Below are 23,635 nucleotides of genomic sequence, written 5' to 3'. Positions count from 1 at the left end.
TGAACTACATCGTCGGTAACTCTGATTCTTTGACGGTACGTTGCAAATACCAACTTCTAACACTTTTTTGGGTGTTAATTCTAAACGAATTTGTGTATGTAGGTAAGTGGATTTTTACCAAACCCGCTTTTGGCATTGCTTTACTTTACTTACTTTTGGCTTGCAAAATAACTTTTTGAAACAATTATTGTCTCAAGTATTTTTTCTCGCTATATGACCCTCGAGTAAAGCCATCGCAAATCAAATGTTTTAAGGCATCACTTCAATGTTTAACCAATTTTGCATATAAATCAGATAATGCAAACGTGTCAAGCACTGTGAACCGTATTTAATTGGTAATAAGAATAGTTTTAGCATATCATACATGTATATTTTAGCAATAACCCCCATGTCAGAGGCGCTACGAGATTTTTAGCCTCCGGTGACTGAGCAGCCGACCTGTCTTTTGTCATGTACAATCTGACACATGTTTGGAAACCTTAAACCTCGTTATGGTACTTTGGTCGTTTTGACGGTGTAATTAGGGTATATGTTCCTTTGTATAGTTTTGTTGTGTGTGCGGTGGTACAGTGATTGAGATCGAATTAAGAAAAGCACTCAAATTATTATGATGTTGCATGTTCGCACTAGAGGCAACACTGATCGTTTCGCTCGTCCAAATTGTATGTGAATAAATCGAGGGTTTCTATATCTACCCCACTCATTATTCAAATAGAGTTTTACAAGATAGTTTAGTGGGTCGTTGGTCTAGAAGAGTTTTATAACAGAACTCAGGGCGGTATTAGCGGGGACTTTTATTAGTGGGTCGTTGATCTAGACGATTCTTAGAAGTTTTATAACACAGACTGAGGGAGATATTGGCGAAATGGTTCTGTTCAATCAAAAGATCTTTTTTCTATTCTTGTTTGACGGCCGATTGCCGCAGTTCGCAGCGACCCTACTTTCTGTGTCCAACGCCGTTGGTTCGATTCCCACAACAAGAAAATGTTTGTGTGATGAACATGAATGTTTTTCAGTGTCTGCGTGTTTATATGTATATTTTTCATGAAAATATTCATCAGTCTTAGTACCGGTAACACAAGCTACGCTTACTTTGGAGCTAAATGGCTATGTGTGTATTGTCGTAGTATATTTATTTATTTATTTGTTTCTTGCTAGCTGATACCCGCAACTCAGTTCGCGTGGATTAAGGTTTCGATCTAAAGATTCACTAGTTAACAATTTTTAATCTTACCACGGCAACTATTTGAACCCTGTACCTCCTACTTAAATTCACAGCGCTCACCGTTGCGCTAGGGAGGTCGTCAAAAAAATAATCGTTATATTGCTGTTAATACTTTTTTATTTGGTGTACAGTACAAGTGTATTCAATAATTTATTCATACTAGAGTCAATACAAATATACAGACTTGGCTTATCAAAGAAGTCTAGGGTACTTGAAATAAAATTTATTTGTACATTCTTATGATAAGTACTTAACTATATTTATAGAAATTCAAATCTCCTTTGACCAGCTTCTCTCCTTGACTTGTCTTTAAGCTCTAATAATTACCGAAAAATGTAAGGCGGTAAAGTCAATAAACATATACGTTGGGTTCCAAAACGTTAGTTTTTTGGAACCCTATTAAAATAAAGCTCACACTACTGTATTTTTCAGCCTCTCTCTATAGCTGAAAACTTTGTCCTGAATTTTAGAACTTAGTGAAAAATTCCTCGAGCTAAAATTTCCTGCCAGCGAATTATCCTGTCAACTTTGACGGCTGCAAATTGACGAGCAGTGTGTTCCGGGAGCGTGTCAAATAGGGTAAGGTGTAAATCTCACTGCGCCGATTCTTTAAAACCGGCGAATCGGGGACGAATCTAAAAGAACCTTCAATTAATGCTTTGCCATATTTGGTAGCTTTAAGAGATTTCTCCGATTGTTTGCTTTGTTAAACCTATGGTGATGAATGCGGAATCATATTTTGTTAGTCCTTGTTGTTTTTTAAGAACAAACCTATTTTAACTATTATTTTTTTTTAAGTAGCCCTAATTTGCATCAAGTCTACATGAAGCGCAATTCTGAAGCGTATTAGTTTTTATGAGTCTTTTTATACCTGACATCTTGGCCCTAAGACTTAACTAACATTTGGCGAAAAATTCCTCGCGCCAAAATTTCCTGCCAGCGGATTATCCTGTCAAGTTTGACGCCCGCAAATTAACCGGCCGGTGTGGTCCGACAGCGCATCAAAGAGCGCCGGGCAAGGCGTCAATCTCACTTCGCCGATTTTTAGTCCATTTCAAAATAAATGAAAAAAACAGTAACATTCAGTTAATGCCGTCCGCATCGGTAGCTCAGTTCGAGATTCGAACGCGCTCGCGCCGGTCTCCCGTGCCGCCATTTTCCGATTTACCACGTTCCGAAATCAAAATTTTCTAGTTTCCTTTTTTTTAAATAGTGCTGTGCCAGTGTCGACTCTTTTCAGTGGTGTGTGTGTTATTTCTTTTACAGATAATGTATGTTTTGTGACCGGGAATTTAAATTTGGTTTATCTATGTGCAGTTTATATATTGGTCAGTGATGAAAATTTGTATATCAGCGCCGAAGTTTTTCCAAGTAAGTGATTTTACTTAATTATGTTCTAGTGTATACATACATAATAATATGAATTGGTAATTATTTTTCCTTCACAATTTAATAGCTCATTAGTTAAAGAGTGGAACGAGTTTGGAAGTACGTAGGTTCAAAAACCCATCTGTTACTGTCCTAGCTACTGTTAGCACAAGATTTATGCGTAGTTGAAAGGGAAGTCTAGTCATGTCTCATTTACTTTTTTAATTAAAAAGGAAAGTAAGTTTCAAGAGCTGACTGAATTGTTAGGTTTCAATCTTACCAGACGAAATATTGTAGCTGTCGTATTCAGCCCTTGAGAAATATTCAAGCTTTCGAGCTTTCGTCATAAATATTTATAATTAATTTATTTTAAGAAGAATACTTTGTTTACATGTATTGATTTAGAATTTTAAAGAACAGTTTGTCTATTTGAGGGAATCTATGCCATCAATCAGTTCCGAAAGTAGATTCAACAGAGTGGAATCCGGGAAGAAACTCAGCAATTGCTCTTTTTCAACATCAACCTTTGGACGTACCAATGCATTAGTTTATACAATGTGCACATTTATTGCAGTGGGATTACTATAAAATTGATGAATTATTAACCACGAAAAGGTTCCTTGTAATCCGCTTTTTATATCTCATAAGATAGAAAAAAAATTATAATGATAAGGTTGCTTGTAAGCATCTTAATCCGCTTTCAAAAAGAAGTAGTAGAAAAATGAAGGTTGCATTGTAAATTGTTGATGTTGAAAACAGCAACTACACTGAATTTCTTGTTTGTTTCTTCTTGGTACACTCTGCTATACTCACCGGTTATAGAGTCGCTACATGAGTTTTGAATTTGGAAAAAGAAAATTCAAAATTAACGACAACTCTGCTAGGAAGCAGGCTCCGCTCTCATCTCTTAATTTATTGTTTATATTTATTTTTTCGTTGTTAACTTTAAAATGATGTTGAAGGAAAACAATCTGCTGAGCTTCTTGCCGGCTCTTCTCGGTGGAATCTGCCTTCCGAACCGATGGTAGAGTCATTACAAACGGATTGACTTGACGTTTCAAAAGAGCTTATAAACTGGGCCTACTTGAAATAAATGGATTTTGAATTTTTTGAACTTTGATTATTAGGTATTCGATCTTGGATTGATAGCGAAGCTGCATCCTAACTATCTCATTAAAAATAATAATTATCCCTAGTGTAAACCATATTGCAATATTTTTCTACATTTTTCAATTAATATAATAATAATAATAAAATTATTAATATTATTGGCATGTTACATAAAATTACCAAGTGCTAGAGGCCTCGGCAGACGTCATGGCCGGAAAAGCAGCGCCATCTATCGGTTGTAATTGTGTTTCAAACCAACCAGGAACTCATTGAAATATACACATAAAATAACATAGAACCAGTTTAGCCTCCTAAATAGGTAAGTGGCAAAAACACGTACAGAAGAATTATATATAAAACAACGTGTAAATGAAAACCGAAATAAAACTAAGAGGTTAATTATGTACCTACTGTCTCTGAGACTTATCTGTGGAACCGAGAACCACCACTAACATACACCACTGCCATAGTTTTTACTGGAAGAAATCAAATATAGTCCTAACGTTAGGTATGCGTCGTGTAGCGTAGGGACTATGCGCGTGTCGGTCTTTTATCTTCAATAGGGCTGTCATAAGTAAACACTTAGGATGTTTTGAATTCGTTTGTATGGAAAAATATATATGCTTCTTTTGATTTAATATTTCTACTAGGGTGGTTCCTTATAAAATATACTTATGCATCCTTCAATATTATTTCGCAATTCTGTTACATGTTGTGTATTATTGTCGTTGTAGTATCTTTAAAGTATCGTTTAAACCTCCCCTAGACTTCCACAAATATTTCAAGATTAAAATTGGCCAAATCGGACCAGCCGTTCTCGAGTTTTAGTGAGTACTAACAAACAGCACTTCATTTTTAGATAAATTACTCGTCTTTTCTTGTTAAGATGTTTTTTTATGAATTAATTATCTCTTTAGTTCAGTTATTACAAAAATATGTGCATCTCAGTGAAGCTATGAAGCCGTAGGTAAGTACATGGGTGACTAAGGCTATTTTTGTACAGAATGCGCGCGAAAAAAAGCTATATAATATATGTATCATATGTTCATCAAGATAGTTGCAGCGATTGAGCCGAAAATAGGAAGCAAATAAACAGACGTTTTTACTCAATGCAAAGAAAGTACAGTACCCACCTGTTTTATTTACGTCAGTTATACACAGAACGGTAAGTACATCAATATTGCAAACGTTTTCCTTGAGAGGAAAAACAGTTAGGCTTTCCACCTCTTCATAATATAAGTAAGTTAAATAGTTAACGGGCGCTATCTCATGTTTTCACAGCGTAGCAAGATTAAATATAATTGTTTGGTTGGACTACTGGATTTTGTACAGAGACTAAATGTCTAAAATAGACAGAACGATGTCTGCAAAGGTTTACGCTGTGGTCTCATAAGCGAGAGGTTCTAATTTAGATCTCCGCTTATGACAGTTTGCGTAATTATTTATCATCTTATCCACCCATTACCATTGATGGACGAAATTATTTATACTATTATAAAATTTGCCCAACAACTGACATTGGAGTAGCATTTTTGCCCAGCAGTGGGACGTTAATATGCTGATGATGATGTTAATGGCGATGACGAAACTGGATTGATTTAGATTAATTTATCACCGTTATGTAAACCAATGAACTGCAACATTGAATTCGTGTAGAGATTTCTATACTCAATTTTATACCGAGTAAAAATGGTAACACTAAAAAAATAAACAGAAGATTGCAGTGCCCCCTTGAGTCCTATTAACGAACAACATATGTAAGAATTTACTAAGAAGTAAATATATACCAAAGTAAAGTAGAAGTAGGCTTTTGTGACAGAGCTCGTCCGGGGAAGTACTATCGCCATGCTTATTTCTGCCGCTAAGCAGCATTGTTGCAATGGTGTGTTCCGGTCTGAAGGGTGTGGTTGCCGGTGTGACTGTGTGACTGTAGGCACATGAGTTTTAACACCTACGCCTCAAATTGATAGACACAGGGCGGCATGTTGAAGGATTTGCTCCTTGCATGCCCTGTGAAGTAGGTATAGTGTTTATAGGCGTATTTATAGTAAGTAGTTTATAGGCGATGGTTTTCCACTTACCATTAGGTGGGATATCTGCTTGGTCTGACAATTATTATAAAAAAAAGGTATTGCTAAAACTTCTGATCGGTCCAGTAGTTTATCAGACAAAAGAAAAGAAAACAAGTGAGTACCGATTCCGTTCAAGATTTTCGTTAGTCAGTGATTTTGTCAAGTGTCTATATAGTGGCACTGCTATCTTACTTTCTCTAGAACAACCTTAATGAATTCAGTTACAGTAACATATTGTGTAATAAATAAGATAAAGTGAGATAACACTTACTTAACTTATTACTAATTCCTGCTTAGAATAAACAATATAATTATGTTTTTTTTAATATCTAAAGCATTTTCCTAGAAAGTATGATATAAATATTTTTGACGGTGTGGTGGAATAGTCTATAAGAAATCGATTGCGCTAGTTAAGTAACATTGACACAAGTCGGATATTGGATGGGTGACTGACTTTATAAGTACTCATTTGGCCTTTACGTTTTCACCGTAGTATTTATTTATACTCTTAATTTGTACACCACTTAGAAAAACGAAAAAAAGAACAAACACATGAAGAATGAAGCAGGATACAAAAGGTGGATAAGATCTCTGCCAGGCAACCTTAGGATTAGGAATCCTAAAAAGAAAAACGAATAGGTGGGTTACACTGTTTAGAACATACATACGAATATCTTCATAAACCAGACTACACAAATACAACAATAGTAGTGTATAGAGCACGGTACGTAACATCTGCAAAAAGTTATTTCATTCTTAAATTTGAGTTTGTTGCCGTTGAAGCAAGTGATATTTTAATAGCTTAAAACGCACATAACTTAGAAAAGTTAGCGGTGCATGCTGGGATTCGAACTCGCCCCCAGAAATTGAAGTTGATGTTCTAACCATTGGGGTGTCGCCGCTTCTATGAAGGTTAGTTAGTTTAAGAGTTTTATCAAGTGGATTTCCTAATGCATTTCGTCATCGCATTTTCAATTTTCACACCGTCGCCTTATGTGAAATTCCGATGTCTTTAGATGGCTAAATTAATTAACGTTACCCACTAATTGGGCGCACAAACATGGTCTGTGACAATCGATGTCTGATTAACATCAATTACAATGTTATTTATGATTGCGACTGATGTCTGTAATATGCTGATTGTGATCGGATGTGTATTCTTTTTTCTATGTTAAATTATCTTCTATTTGTAATAACCCTTGAAGCAAAAACGACGGAAATTGGACGTATCTGTGTGTTTGTGTGTATGTGTGTGTGTGTGTTTATGGGTGTGTGTGTGTCTGTGGCATCCTAATTCCCTGGGTGTCGGTGTGGGTGTGTGTGTGTCTGTGGCATCCTAATTCCCGGATGAACCGATTGTGATTTAGTTTTCTTGTTTGAAAGGTGAATTAGTCGGGAGTGTTCGTAGCTATGTTTGATTAAAACCGACCCAAGATAGCAGGCACTGTATTGCGGATTACATAGGTTAGGTAGGGCGAATTAGGTAGGTAGACAACTTCCTCAATAGTTGTAGTTCCTTCTTGGTGGTCTTCTTCCGGTATTTTTCTCCTCCATTATGTTTGTGATAAATTTATGCCAAAGCAGACGACCAATGACTGTCCTTCTTCTGATTTCTAGTTTTAGTATCGCTTTGATATTTTTTACCTTATTAGTACAAAATAGAAAAATAGGCTTTTTTGGCATCATCATCATATCTGCCCATTATCGGCCTACTGCAGGGCACGGGTAGGAGACCCGTGCCCTGCAGTGAGAAGTCCACCACGCTGGCCCATTGCGGATTGGTGGAGTTTTTTTTTTGTATTGTTGTTGCTGTCGGACTCATACCGACTGAAACCCCTGTTGGGTTGATCGTGTTCCAACCAGTCGCTTGGTGATATCCTGGGCTGTCCTACCAAAGTGATCTCCAGGCACGGGTGAACGACGTCAGTTTCCTAATTTTAACACAATATCGAAATACTACCTCTAGGTCCACCCGATTTCCAACCTAGGATCCGATGTCAAACCTGGAGTCCGATTCACTCGACTAGCAGTGTACCAGTACCCGAATAGTACCGACCTATTAGGCATAAAAAACTGTAACTACAGCAATACGATCCAGTTAAGCAAACACGTAGTACTGTACACAACATACTAAGCAGAGAGCTAGTGGCAGCTTTTAATAAGAATTAATTGGCTAACACGTTGAAACTACGAAGTTTTAATTGCATATTATGTGCTATTTACTTTCATCATTACCATCATCATATCAACACATTACTGGTTACTGCAGGATACGGGTATCCTCCCAGAATGAGAAGGGTTTAGGCCGTAGTACACCACACTGGCCCAGTGCGGATCGGTGGACTTCACACGCCTTTGCGAACATTATAAAGAACTCTCAGGCATGCCGGTTTCCTCACGACGTTTATCTCCAACGTGGAAGTAAGTGATATTTTAATTACTTAAAACGCACATAAAATTGAAAAGTTACAGGTGCGTGTTATGAGTCGAAATCTGCCCCTAAAAGTAAAACCGAAGTCGTAACCACTGGGCAATAACCGCTACACCTCGCTGTTTTCTTTACTAGTCCTTATTATATTATTGTTAACTTTGTGAACTTTGCTTTGTTGTTGATCTGCATTTATCTTGTATCTTCAAACAAGCAATTCTTGAATATATATAATTGGAATCTCGGAATCGGCTCGAACGATTTTCAATAAATTTAGTATACAGGGGGTTTCGGGGGCGATAAATCGATCTAGCTAGGATTCATTTTTTAGAAAATGTCATTTTATTCGTGTTTTATCGATAAATAAATATGTATATAACGGGAATCTCGGAATCGGCTCCAACGATATTCATGAAATTTAGTAAACAGGGGGTTTCGGGGGCGATATATCGATTTAGCTAGGATTCATTTTTATTGGAAACTCGGAATCATTTATATTGGACATACGACTATTTTTTCAAGTCGACTCATTTGCGGACGAAGTCGCGCGGGTCCGCTAGTTAGTAATTATTGTTCGACTTGGTTTAAAATAAATTAATCCCAGTAGCTTTTTGTGACAGAGCTCGTGCGAGGAAGCACTAGCGTTATTATCTCTACCGTCAATCAGTTTTGCTGTGTTTTAGTCTGTATGGTAAGGTTGCTGATGTAACTACAGGCACTAAGGCTTAACACCTACGCCTTAGATTGATAGACACAGAATGGCACTTTGCATGTCCTGTGAAGTCTTAACATTTTTATAGGTAACTAGCGTACCCAGCCAGCTTCGCTGGACTAGATTTTGCTTTATTTTATTTAAACAATAAACTTACATCATTAAATTTTTCATTTAAGTCTCATAATATATTAAATCAATTATTTCTCTCCGTATTCATTCTCTTTTATTCTCTTCTCGAGCGGGTGAAGATCATTATCTACACCCATGTACACCCAACAATAGAATATCATCATAGTAAATAAAAGCTGTATTTGACAGTTTAAAACAGGAGTGCTCCAACCGTCACCAAACTTTACGGGATTACTCGCCAAGTCAATCCGGAGATTCCCTGGAAGTTTCATTGAAATCGGTCCAGCCGTTTCGGAGCCTATACGGAACATACCCACACACTTTCTCTTTTATATATATAGATAGTTGTCAACTTACCATGAAGATAGCATCTGCTCGATCCCTCCGACTACATGAAAAGCTTTGTCCGTGGATTATAACCATAAAAATAAGCTACTTTTAATAACCTGGCCCTGTTCAAAGCACAATCGATAGGTGCTCCATTATCCCAAAAAACTAAGTGGTCCACCGAAATAGCCACAAGCTCTTTGGCTATAAGAAACTAGGCAAGTGTTGTTAAATATTAAATGCCCGTGTCAAAATCCCCACTTAATAAGCGCAAACAATGCCACCGTCCATCATTAAGAGATTTACTGGTAAATAACACTTGGGAACTTTCTTTCGTACACTCGTGTTCATACTACAAAATATATAAACGAGTATCTTATTTCTTTGGTCACAAATCTTAACTATTATTATATACACACCACCGGTTGCCGCCAGCTACCCTGACTCTGAGTTTAAGGGCTGTGGATTCGACTCCCACAGCTGGAAAATGTTTGTGTGATGAACATAAATGTTTTTCAGTGTCTGGATATTATAAGTATTTATGTGTTTTATCTTAGTGCCTATAACACATAGTTTACTTTGGGCTTAGATGGCGATGTGTGTATTGTCGTAGTATGTTTATTTGGATAGAAGCAGCCGTTACTTTGCGGAATTCCATGATATGTTATAATAATTAAGCTTAATTTGCTATACACCGCGGAGTATAGAAAATGATACTTAATTTTCATAATAATATAGTTTGTTTGTTTTTTACAAAGTAAATTGTAAATTGTTAATGTTGGAAAAGTGCAACTGCTGCGTTTCTTGCCGGCTCCTGCCGAAAAGTCTACCTTCGATAGATAGATAGAGTCGGTGGTAGAGTCACTACAAACAGAAAGACTTGACGTTTCAAAATTTGTCTTAATGTCGTCTGTACACCTCGTTGGGGGTCGACCAACGCTGCGCTTAACAGTGCGGGGCTGCCATTCCAGAACCTTGGGAAATCAACGTCCAGCCTTTGTGCCCACCTATGTGCCCTGCCAATAGCCACTTCAGCTTCGCCACTCGTTAAGCTATGTCGGTAAATCTGACTTTTCTACGGATCTTCACATTTCTGATTTGATCACGTAGACATACTCCGTCGCCCGCTGAGTGACTCGGAGCATCCTTATAAGGCCCATAATCGTATCAAACCATTACCGGCGACTACAGGGCACGGCTCTCCTCCCACAAAAAGAAGTGTGTAGGCCGTAGTCCACCACGCTGTTCCAGTGCGGTTTGGTGGACTCCACACGCCTTCGAGAACATTATGAGAAACTCTAAGGCATGCAGGTCTTAATTGCTTTAAACGCAAAGTTTAAATTTTAAGCAATTTTATACTTTACTTTTTACTATTACACATGTGTGTATTACACATTACCATCTAGCCCCAAAGTAAGCGTTGCTTGTATTATGGGTACTAAGATTACTGATGAATATTTTTATGAAAAGTATCCATGAATACTTATAATATACGGATGAACACCCAGACGCTGAAAAACATTCATATTCGTCACAAAAACATATCCTAGTTGTGGAAATCGAATCCACGACCTTGGACTTGGAGTCGCCGCCTACTGCGCCACTCGGCCATCAATTTAGAAAAACAAAACCTACCTAAAAATACCGCTTACAAATAATATGTCCCCTATGAATACATCCAGACTGCTAAGAGCTAAAATTCTATACCGATGTTAACATCCAGATATTCTTATTACACTCGTAAAATATTTAGAAGAACGAACAAAATATATGGGATCGTGATGGTGAATTTATAGCTCATGTGTAGACAAAATATGCGTCGACCGCATCATTAGCGCTTTAAAAATACACAGGTTTTTGTTAATTGTAACATTTTTAGCGATATTTTGGTATCGTTGTAATAAAATCAATGTTTTAATATGATTACTGCATTTGTTATGTTACTTTCTTTGATGTTGTTGTAGAGTTTTTTGTGACAGAACCCGCCCGGGATACTTCCCGGACGGGTTCTGCCACAAAAATCTACCACTGTGCTTATTTCTGCCGTCCAGCAGCATTGTTGTGTTCTGGCCTGAAAATTCAAAATTCAAAATTCATTTATTTCAAGTAGGCCTAATACAAGCACTTTTGAAACGTCAAGTCTGTCCGTGTGTAGTGACTCTACCACCGGTTCGGAAGACAGATTCTACCGAGAAGAAGCCGGCAAGAAACTCAGCAGTTGCTCTTTTCCAACATCAAAAATTTACATTTTACATTTTAACATTCATTTTTCTATCTTGTGAGAGATGAAAGCGGAGCCGGATGCTTCCAAGCAACCTTGTCATTAAGAAACTCATCAATTGTGTAATAACCTCTCTGTAATAAATGTGTTTTAACACATTCTTTAAACTTATGCATTGGTAGGTCCAAAATTACCTTGAAAGGCGTGGTTGTCTGTCTGTTTTCTGATGCGGGTCACCATTGGCGTGCATAGAGGGTATGCACAGGGAATGCATATGATATAAAATGAAGAAAATGTCCAGTACGAATATAAATAGATAGGCTTTTTATAAATCTTAAAATGCCTGTCCTTAAGTATATTTCTAACCTGTACTAGATAATTTCTTCATTTCATGTCATCTGCGTACCCTATGCATACCCTCTATGCACGCCACTGCAGCTCACTATTCCATGGTACTCCAATATCCATAACTCTTCCCCGCTCAACACAAAAATTAAAAATTAACATATTAAAGTACGGGACGTGCACAAAGACAACTTATCTCTAAAGAGATTTTGTCCAGAAGCCTTCGAATGTGAGAAAAATATCTTGCTAGTTGAAAACCCCAATAAGGTTCTACCGTTTTAATTAGCTTTTTCAACGCCAATGACTGCCTGTCTGTCCGGGCATCACGTATTTGGTACAGTGGTAGCTGATATCCCGGATCAACATATAGGGTACTTTTTATTCCGATAAATAATAAGTTTCCTCCGGGATATGGGATGAAATTTTTTATCAATTTTACTTCATATCTCCGTAAAAATTGCACCGTTTTCAATCATTCTTTTTTTATTTGACAGTGTGTACCTACTACCAAGCATGTATTGTATAATTTTAATAAAGATCTGATGAATATTGTCGGAGATCAAGGACATCATTCTTCACAGATAACAGCAAGTCGCAAGGCATATGGGACAACGATCGAATGTATGCGTGCCATTCTACTAATATTATAAACGCGAAAGTATGTGAGAATACATGTATGGATGAATGGATGTATGTATGGATGGATGTTTGTTACGCTTTAACGCCACAACGAATCAACCGACTTGGCTTAAATTTGGCAGAGATACCTACAATATAGTCTGGCATAGCTCATAGGCTTCTTTTTATCCCGGAAAAGCGAACAGCTTCTACAGGATGGCTTCGATATTTTTTTTCCATTTGTCTTTCAATATCCGCGCAACGGAGTTTTAGACGACGTGATGTGGTTTTTTGGATAGGCATAATTGACGTGGTTTTTTTAAGTCGACTTATTCGCGGACGAAGTCGCGCGGGTCTGCTAGTAGCTAATATAATAATATGTTCGTTTATTCTACCTGTACAGCTCCTTAATTAAAATCTATTGTCTCTCCCAGGTTACAAAAGGTAATCAATATTTATTTCTAATGGAAAGAAAAAACAGATGTGAAAGTACGTTTTCCTTAAGCGTACATTGTTTGCTTCCACTCGGTTCGAAGCTAGTGAAAAGTTTACTCATCTTTAAGCATCTCGCTAGAGATCCTGCGGTGAATGATAAAGACCTTTGTCGTTTAATAAACATACGGCACCAATTTGAAGTATCCATACTATAAGAATATTTATGCATTTATATTCTTGCGTCTGTTTTTTTTGTTTGTTTGTTAATATGATGATATGATATTCAATTCTCTATTTTTATAAAACCTCACCTTATGTTTTTGAAGACCTCCCTTGCGTAACGGTGAGCGTCGTGAATTTAAGTAGGAGGTGCCGAGTTCGATTTCCGGCAGGGACAATTTGGAAATTAATAATTTCTGAATTTTCTCTGGTCTGGTCTGATGGGAGGCTTTGGTCGTGGCTAGTTACCACCCTACCGACAGAGACGTGCCGCTAAGCGAATTAGTGTTCCGGTGCGATGTCGCGTGGAAACCGATTAGGGGTGTAACTACCATACTCCCTAACTCAGTTCAAGTCAACAGCATCATTACTTAACTCCAGGTGAGATTGCAGTCAATTAAATTCCTATGAAAAAAAGCTTTTCTTATCGACATTTTATATAGAAATACGAGTAGTTTGCATACTAGATATGGTCATAGGATAAATTTAATATACCCGGGGGTATATAAAGAGTTACCGGGGGATTTTAATTTCGCGGTCCAAAAAATTCGCGGTCGAAGTAGCGGGTATTAGCTAGTTAAACATAATTAAAATCAAATTGACTTGATTTTTAGTACTTAATCGCTCTTCTTGGTAGGTCCTAAAAGCGAGTTAGAAATAAGTGTTACAATCCCAAGCCTTAATCCATGTAAACAATGTTTAAGAATCAAGAATTCTTTCATAATATATCCGATCTTATATATGAAATTTATTGTTCCGTTCTCAAATTCTCAGCTGCCTATTAATGATGTAAAATAAGAAGTAGGGTTGACACCAAATTAAAATGGCCCGTATTACAGTATGCCTGATCTTAGTTGGCTGGCCTGGAGTGAGTCACGAGAGATTGCTTTACTAGGATTTCAGTAGAAGTCTCAAGTGATATTTGCACATGGAATATTCGTATAGGCCCTTAGACACTTTTTCGTGTGACAGTCGTAGGTGAGGTTTTTGTGACAGAGCTCGCCCGGGGATGTACTAACGCCAAGTATTGCAGTATTCCAATCTGATAGGCACGTTTACCGGTGTAATATCAGACACGTACGGACGTACGTACGTATAGGAAGTGTTCCTTGCATGACTGCGAAGTGTTGCTCTGTTTTTAGGCGACGGCTACCATCAGCAGGGCTAGCACAGGTAGGAGACAAAAATTATATAATTAACGTGTCCACCTGCTAAAATACGGGAACATGGAATAGGAGAAGTAGGATGATGAGAAGACGGCCGATTGGCGCAGTGGGCAGCGACCCTGCTTTCTGAGCCAAGGCAGTGGGTTCAATTCCGACAGCTGGATAATGTTTGTGTGATATAATGTTTATATATATATTATACGTATTTATGTATATTATTCATATAATTATTCATCAGTCATCTTAGTACCCAAAACACAAGTTTGGGGCTAGATGGCGATGTGTTTATTGTCGTAGTATACTTATTTATTTATTTAAGTTTACCCCCGTTTATTATTAAACTTATATTATTTGGATATTATTTCCACTTGTGCGCCAGAGCTCTGAGAGTTGATAAAGCTGGGGATATAATTGTCTCCTACTCATTTTAGCCGTGCTGGGTGGCCATAAAAAAACAAAATATAAAATATAATACAATAACTGCCAACGACTACCTTATAGTTTAGCAGTAAAAGATTTACTTGTAGCACACATTACAAAAAACAAATGTCCCTAAAGTGAAATTTGATAAATTGTACATAGATAAATATATGTATCTATTTGAAAATGTAAACTTTGACCAGAATAATTTCGGTGTTGGTAGCCCTTGTAAAAAATTACGTTACAATACATCGTTCGGTAAGATCAAAGGAGCTAGTATTAGATTGGCTTGCGATACGCAAATTGTTGTAAAACATTCAAAGCACTGTTATAATAATATTATCTTTAATTGTATTCCTTGGTACGTATGTGTGTCACTGAACTTCTACTAAACGGCGGAACTGATTTTGATGAGCCTTTTTGTGTGTTTGAAAGGGTACGATAAGATTTACGCATCGCTTAGACTCTATAGGCTTTCCGATTCGATTCCAGTTTTTTTTCCAGGACAAAATCTTATTTGAATAATATTTTTAACTGATAATTAAAAAATAACATAATCAGCTATGAAAAATATACAACGACCAAATGATAACCGAAATAATACCTCGCAAGCTTTAGAGGGACATTATATACTGTTTATGAAACTTATCTGTGAAACCAAAAACCTAATAGTTTTTAAGTAAACCACTGCCATAGTAGTGGGTAACCTCGGGTATGCACGTGTCAATCTTTTATCTTTAATAGGGTTGTCATAAGTAAACAATAAAAATGTTTTGAATTCGTTTGTATGGAAAAATAAATATGTTTCTTTTGATTTAATATTTTTACAGGGTGGCTTATACTTTACCTTATGAAATATACTTATGCTTCCTTCAACATTATTTCGTAATTCTGTTACACGTTGTATGAAGTAAAAATTTATGAATTGTTATTATTCGTCTACAAGTTAGTCCATAAGTGCCCTAACACCTGGTAAATAAAGATGCAGTCTAAGATGGTAGTGGGCTAACCTGTTAAGAGTATTGCAGATATATCAAAACCAACGGTTTCTACGTGGCAGCGTACCAGAACGCTAATGGCTTGGCAGCACATCTTCGTCGTAACTGCCCACGGCCGAAGCCTAGAGAGATTGTATAGATAAAAGGCAATAATGGTCGGAGCGTGCAAATTTCAGTCTCGGTTGATCAGCTGGCTTGGTAACTCATGAGCTAACTATACTAACTAACTCGTAGCTCATGAGCTGGTGACAATTTCTGTATAAGATTATATAAGTTATTAGTTCTTGGTTGAAGTGATACCTTAGAATCGTTGTGCTTTGAAAGTCGATGAAACGAAAATGCCTCACGATAAAGAAACAAACACATACATGTTTAGTATTTAGACATTACACATTTTGTTTTAGTTAACACGGAAGCTGAATAATATGTAATATAATATTCTACATGAGAACATTAAAAAGTGTTTAAACGCGGTCATGAATAAGTTCATGTTGTAAATAATTACGACAGTTTTAAAAGTAAATTAAATATAAAGGGATAATTTTATGGTACATCTATTTGCATCTTTTCCTGGCCTCATCGCTATCTTATTTCAACTCTAATATTAAACAAATAAAAAACGGATGTAGGGATTAATAAAACATGAGATAATATTCAGCTATAAAAATATACAACGTGTTAATGAAAACCGAAATAATACTTCACAGGCCACGAGGTACATTATGTACTGTCTTAAGGTAAGCAGTGCTTTTGCGCACGTATGAAGTGAACACCATTGCGATTCTTACGTAATAAATGACTTAAATGTCACTACATGTCACCAGCTCCGCAGCTACAACAGATATGTGCACTGACGCCTTGTTATTCTGCTTACAATTGACCGTTACCGGGTTATAATTAAATCCGGGATAGCAAGGACAAGCGACACGCGCACTCTGATATAGACTTCGCACGTACGCCCCTGATATAGACACCGTCTGTCTGTTTCACAACACACTAATTAAATAATCTATCTTCAGCCATAACTATCTATTTATATTACGAGATAGAATTTTTTTAACAAAAATAACGACTTCGTATATGAATGTTTTACCAACTAAAATGTCCGAAGATATTTGTATAAATCATGCTTGAATACTATTGTTTATTTTTTTGTTAATTGATTCATGTAGGTACATACATAAGAGATTACATGACACTCCGCAGGGGCATTGCAATCAAATTTATTCCTTTACTGAATCTAAATTATTATGGTCAAATTAAATTATTAATATTGCAATTAATTTAAATAATAAAATACGTAAACTTAAAAAGCTGAAAAAAATATTAGAATATGTACACTTAAAACATAAAAAATGATTTCGATTTCGCAACGCGAAAAATGCAATTACTACTAACTTTTTTTGAAAATGTGATATACTATATACTTCTACGTAACCCTTTTCAGCGTGCAGGCGTGATGTTACGTGCTGTAATTTTCCGAGGTCCGTTGTCTGTCTTCGAAACTCATTATCTGATCTATATGAAATTTAAATAGAACCATTTCGGACTTCTGCCTTTCGAACAAAAAAAAGCATTATACAAATCCGTCTATATATGACGGAGTTATGCTCGAACATAGATAAACAGAACATCTCGATAGATAGAAGTCTGTTAAAAGCTAACTGAACGATTCCGATTCCATTGCCGACCGCCCTGGCGCAATGGTGAGCGTTGTGAATTTAAGTAGGAGGACCCGGGTTAGATTCCCTGCAGGGGCAATTTCGAAATTACAATTGCTGAATTTTCCCTGGTCTGGTCTGGTGGGAGTCTTTGGCCGTTGCTAGTTACCATCCTAGACGTAAGACGTGCCGCTAAGCGATTTAGTATTCCGGTGCGATGTCGCGTAGAAACCGATTAGGGTTATAACTACCATACTAGCTAACCTTATAGGATAAGCAAGCAAGCAGTGGGCGGGTAATGTCTGTCGTAGGACCGATGGCCGTTGGGGCAGACGTGTTCTAGAGTGGAGACCGAATCGGTAAGCGCAGTGTGGGACGACAGCTAGCCCGCTGGACAGATGACCTTAAAAAGGTGACTGGAAGCGGCTGGATGAGAAAGGCGGAGGACCGTGTGTGGTGGCGCTCTTGGAAAGGCCTATGTTCAGCAGTGGACGCTTGTAGGCTGTTGATGATTATGCAGATGAGGATGATGACTCCCAAACAGGTTAGCCCGCTACCATCTTAGACTGCATCATCAATTACCACCAGCTGATCGCAGTCAAGGGCTAATTTGTAGTGGTTTTTTTTTTTTTGTCATCTACAATCAGTCGATAGACTATAAGTCGATTTTTTTAAGTTCTAGACTTTGACAGTTATGAGGGCCAGTGTCCTCAAGTCTGTACAGTATCTAGCACTTCTAACCGCTTCAGACGCCTGGTTCTTTCCATAGTCAGTAGGCTGTGTGCCAGTGGATTGGGGTGTTTTAAAGTAGTGGAATTACAAAAAAAAATGGTAGTCCGGAACCCAGGAGTGAACAGCATGGATTATGCCCAGCTATGGGGCCTTAAGAAACAGGAGGATGTTATGTATAAACCAAGCTTTAGGCTGCCAGTCCATCAGAGCGGAACGAGGCAGCGGAGCCAAGAATCGGACTAATGCGGAGCGCAGTTGCGAACTGTGTCTGGTTCACTTCAGAGTAGCGGAGATTTTGTGCAATCCTATTGGTTAATATATCTCCGTTTCGCGGCTCCGCTGCCTCGCTCCGCTCCGGTGGACTGGCAGCCTAAGGCTGTAGAATGTAAATCTAAGTTTACGGCTACGCGAACCGTTTCTGATACGGCTTGTCCGGGCTTATACTTTAAATTAGAACATTTCTATTCGCAACTTTACGACTGAGCCCATAGCTATTTTACTACCTTCCTAATCAGTTAGATAAAGACACGAGATCCCGTCAGCTCACTTTCACATAGGGATAACAAATAAATATCATACTTACTATTAATATTGTAAACTAGATTTGCTTTGAGGTTTTACCTATTTTTCTTTGTTCCACTATAAGTTAACCCTTGACTGTCATCAAGATGGTAGCGGGATAACCTGTTACTAGACCAATACGCTACCACCTATAGAGAGAGAGAGAGAGAGTGCAGGTTTTGTGGAAATCGCTCGCGCAGTGGTCCAAGTAGAGTCCCTGGATTCTCAGGCTTGATACCCGATTAATTTGGGAATTTAAAATTTCTGAATTTTCTTTACTCTGATCTATTAAGAGGCGTTATGCGTGGCTAGTTACCACCTAAAGATGTGTCGCCAAGAATTTTACGTTCCGGTACGATGCCGCTAATGTGTAGTGTATATATAGTAAAGTTACGAGGGTTCCAAACGCGCCCTGGTCTAAGAAGAAGCCCAGAACAAACTTAGCCGGTTGTTTATTTATTTTTTGTTATTACCATCTCACATTGTCATTTAAAACTATTAAAGAAGCAACGTGGTAAGAGCAATAATTTACACCCAAGCATTTTTATCGTTGAAGTAGTCCTTAATACTATAATAGGACTTTTCTATAAGCTTACGTTTTATACAAACTTTGAACTTTTTCAGAGACATCTCCAAGATATCAACTGGTAGTTTATTGTAAAATTGTATACCATTTCCTTGGAATTAATTACTTATTTTATGTAGTATATTGCACTGCAAGTTTATTTTAGCTTCTAATGTTCAAATTATTGCAGTCACATTTTCTCTTAAATTTAGATATATTTTTGTGAACATACATTAAATTTTCAAATAGATATATATGTTTTGGCTAAAAACTGTCATTATCCTTACATCTTTCCCTATCGAGTTAAAAAAAAGTTGTTACAAAAGATGTTAGTTTTAATGTAAACAACTGCAGGCCAAGCGCTTCCTGGTGTTTTTTATTTAACACTGTATAGCTTATTCAGTTACTGCCTTTCCAATCATCATCATCATATCAAATCATTACCGGCCCACTTTAGCCAACGGGTCTCCTCGTACAGTGGGTAAGGTTTAGACCGTAGTCCACCACGCTGGACCAGTGCGGATTAGTGGACTGGCATACAGGTTTCTTCACGATGTTTTCCTTCGCCGTTAATGATTGTTTTTTATTATTTATTACTTAAAACGCTCATAGCTTAGAAAAGTTAGAGCATCTTGCTGAGATTCGAACTCAGCCTCTGGAAAGTAAAGCCGATGTCCTAACCACTAGGCTATCAACGCATTAGAACTATTAAAAAGAAGGAGAATGCTACTGCATTCTCCTTACAAGTTTATTACTACTTCTAATTTTTTTTTTTTAAATAATTATTTATTATTTATAAATATACTACGACTATACACACATCGCCACATAGACCTAAAGTAAGCCTAGCTTGTGTTATGGGTACTAAGATGACTCATAAATATTTTTATTAATGATTTACTTAAATACTTAAAATATAAAGATTAAAGTATTACGGTTATTTAGTTTTGGACTACGAGTGATGATTATGATAAGTAGTTAAGGAGTTACGAGAGAACATATTAACATACACACAGGAAATGTTCGAATCGCAAAAAGTATAAAACTAACCACCGACGCGGCCATCAAGGAGTGTACTCGTATATTTGCGAACAACTTACGACGTTATTAAATATTTATATTCTCACTTCCCTTGCAGCTTGTTAAGCGCATTAACTAGACCAACCTGTTTGCGGACATCTGATGGAAATACCTTTAACACTTAGGGCGTTACAAATAAACGCGGAATAAAGTCGGAATAGGTGTTCAGTGTTTTGTCACGCTCTGACATTTGAAAGGTGCTCTAAGATGAAGTGTGACAAAAGACCTAACAAATTCTCCGACGTTACAGTGCATTTAATTGATTAGCCTAGAGCTTCATTTTTATTTAACATCTTCATTTCTTTAAGTACCTAGCTAGGTAGCATTTACCTCAAAATTTTTCTCACATACGAGGGCTTCTGCAAGGCAGTATGGGCAGGAGACAATTATCTCCCTGGGTAAAGGATATAAATTTATCTCCTCCCACAGCTTTATCAACTCTGGAAGAAATCTCTTTAGAGATAAGTTATCCTTCTGCACGTCTTGTCCTTTTTCAGACTTATTTTAATATTTTGTACCTAAAACATAAATAAACAAGTACATGAATCAAAGAATGCTTGAAATGTCATACATTTATTAAAAAAAAACGAAAAACAGAACATCAAACACAAAATAACGTATTTAATTTGGCGGACTTATCGCTGTAAGGCGATCTCTTTCAGGCAACCAATGGTGTGAAAGTCACAGCTAGGAAAATGGATGAGTGATGCACATGTTATACACAAGTAGATATAAAATTAATGAACGAATGAATGAGTAAGCATACTTTTATTGTACACCACAAAAAGCACATAAAACAGAATAGCAAACACAACAAGCGATATAAAATTACATGCATACGTAATTCATATAGAAACATTCAAAATACATGCTGATTAATAAATATTTCATTAAACATTATTATAACTACATGCACACACAAAACCCTTATCGGTTACTACACGGATTCGTACCGCAACGCTAATTGTTTGACGGCTTATGTACGTAAGGTGGTAGCTAGCCACGGCCAAAGCATACCAGATAAGACCCGAGAAAATACAGAAATTATAAATAGGAGATGAGGCGCTGACCACTCCGCCAAAGGTGGGCGACAAAAGTATAATAGTTTATACGCCGGGAAGTGATATATAAAGCAAAATTCTGTTATAACCTAGCATTCCGGATTGACTAAACTTATTACCATAAAATTCGATATTATGGTCTTGGAATCCCGACAGTTCGCAATCTATAGGTATAAATTATCAACGTTAGATGCATCGCTTTACTAACTCGATGCTTCTGCTTCTGCTTTCGACGGCCGAGTGGCGCAGTGGGCAGCGACCCTGCTTTCTGAGTCCAAGGTCGTGGGTTCGATTCCCACAACTGGAAAATGTTTGTGTGATGAAAATAAATGTTTTTCAGTGTCTGGGTGTTTATTTGTATATTATAAGCATTTATGTGTATTATTATATTCATAAAAAAATATTCATCAGCTATCTCAGTACCCATAACACAAGCTATGCTTACTTTGGGGCTAGATGGCGATGTGTGTATTGTCGTAGTATATTTATTTATTTACTTATTCTATTAAGTATGTATTGATAGAACAATCCATACAAGATTCAAACTGAGAACATCGTAATTAGAATCCGAACCCGCTAGACTAACGAGAGTGAAGCGAACGCTAAAGATATTACAGGTATATTTATTAACAGCGTTGGAATCAACTTGCAAAATTAATGACGTGGACTTCAAAGTCGCTTTTAATTAAAATTCAATATAAATTAATATGCAACGAGATTGCAACGGGTCTGTTGCAGCAACTAATTGAGAACACGAAGACGAAAGTTATTTTGGGAATAGACTACTTTCACGGTGTTTGCTTACTCGTAAATATAGTATGTAAATCAATAAAAATATATATAGAACATGCTGGAATTACAAAACTACCAAGATGTTTTCCTTCACTTTTAAAGCTAGTAATACCTATTATTTAATTAATTTTAACGCACATAACTTTCATAAGTTCGAGGTACGTGCTGGGATACGGACTTGGCCCCCCCGACTAATACTTATCGATACTTATTGATTATTCATAACAATATTCATGACTGATGAATATTTCTACATCCGCTCTCGCTCATCTTGTCCAAATCCTAAGGTTGCCTGGCAGAGATCGCTACTAAGCGATAAGGGCGCCTTTTTTATTCTACTTCTGTCTTTGTTTTTCTATTGTTCTTTTATTTTCCTAACTTCATAGTGGTGTACAAATAAGACGTTAAATAATAATAATAAATACTTATAATATAAAAATAAACCCATACGCTGAAAAGCATGTATGTTCATCACACAATCATTTTCCAGTTGTAGGAATCGAACCTACAGCCTTGGACTCAGAAAGCAGGGCAATGCCAACTGCGCAAATCGGCTGTCTAAATTGTGGGAAGAGACCCGTGCCTTGTAACGGGTTGATATGATGATAATGAAGAATCGAAAGCACGATGTCTCACTCTTTTTTAAAAAGCACATAACTTCCAAAGTTTAGGGATGCGTACTGGACATCAAACTTGGTTTCCACGAAAGAAAAGTTGAGTCGTAACCACTAAGCTATCAACGCTTTTCTCTTTATCAATAATAATAGGAAAAAATGTCTCGCGATTCCTGCGTTTTTGGCATACTCTCAAAACCCGTTGTCATGGCACTGACCAGTTAATCTCGGACACATTATGCTAGTATGCTAGTAGTATTTTATTGCACCGAAATAAAAATAGAAGAACTACGTCGTCTTTGTGTTAGAAACCGTCCGTGGAAGTACTGCAGCAATACTTAGGTATTTCACCAGCACTATTTCTATGTTAGGGTCTGAACGCGCTCAGTAGTTGGACACAGGGTGGCATTTCGTGTGACGTGTTCCTTGTTAACTAGTTATTTATAATTTTTCCTGTATTTTTATGTGGTGTACAATAAAAGTGTTTTCATTCATTCATTTATTAATTCGAAGCACCACCAACATAATTTCATGTAATACATTGACATATGGTAATAGCCTAAGTTATTAGGAACACATGATTCAACTTGTAAGTAGCTACAACATGTTTAATAACTATTGAAGTCGACGCTAAATGAGGGTGGACACTACTATAACACGAAAAGAAAGTGTAAAAAATAGAAAAAAAAAGCAAACTGATTCTATATTAATTACTTTAAAAAGAACAATATTAATGGACTAAAGAAACAGAATCTGACTTGCTAAATATTTTT

The sequence above is a fragment of the Pararge aegeria genome, chromosome 20, assembly GCF_905163445.1.
Source record: "Pararge aegeria chromosome 20, ilParAegt1.1, whole genome shotgun sequence".
Taxonomy (NCBI): Eukaryota; Metazoa; Arthropoda; class Insecta; order Lepidoptera; family Nymphalidae; genus Pararge; species Pararge aegeria.
This window is presented reverse-complemented; position numbering follows the sequence as displayed.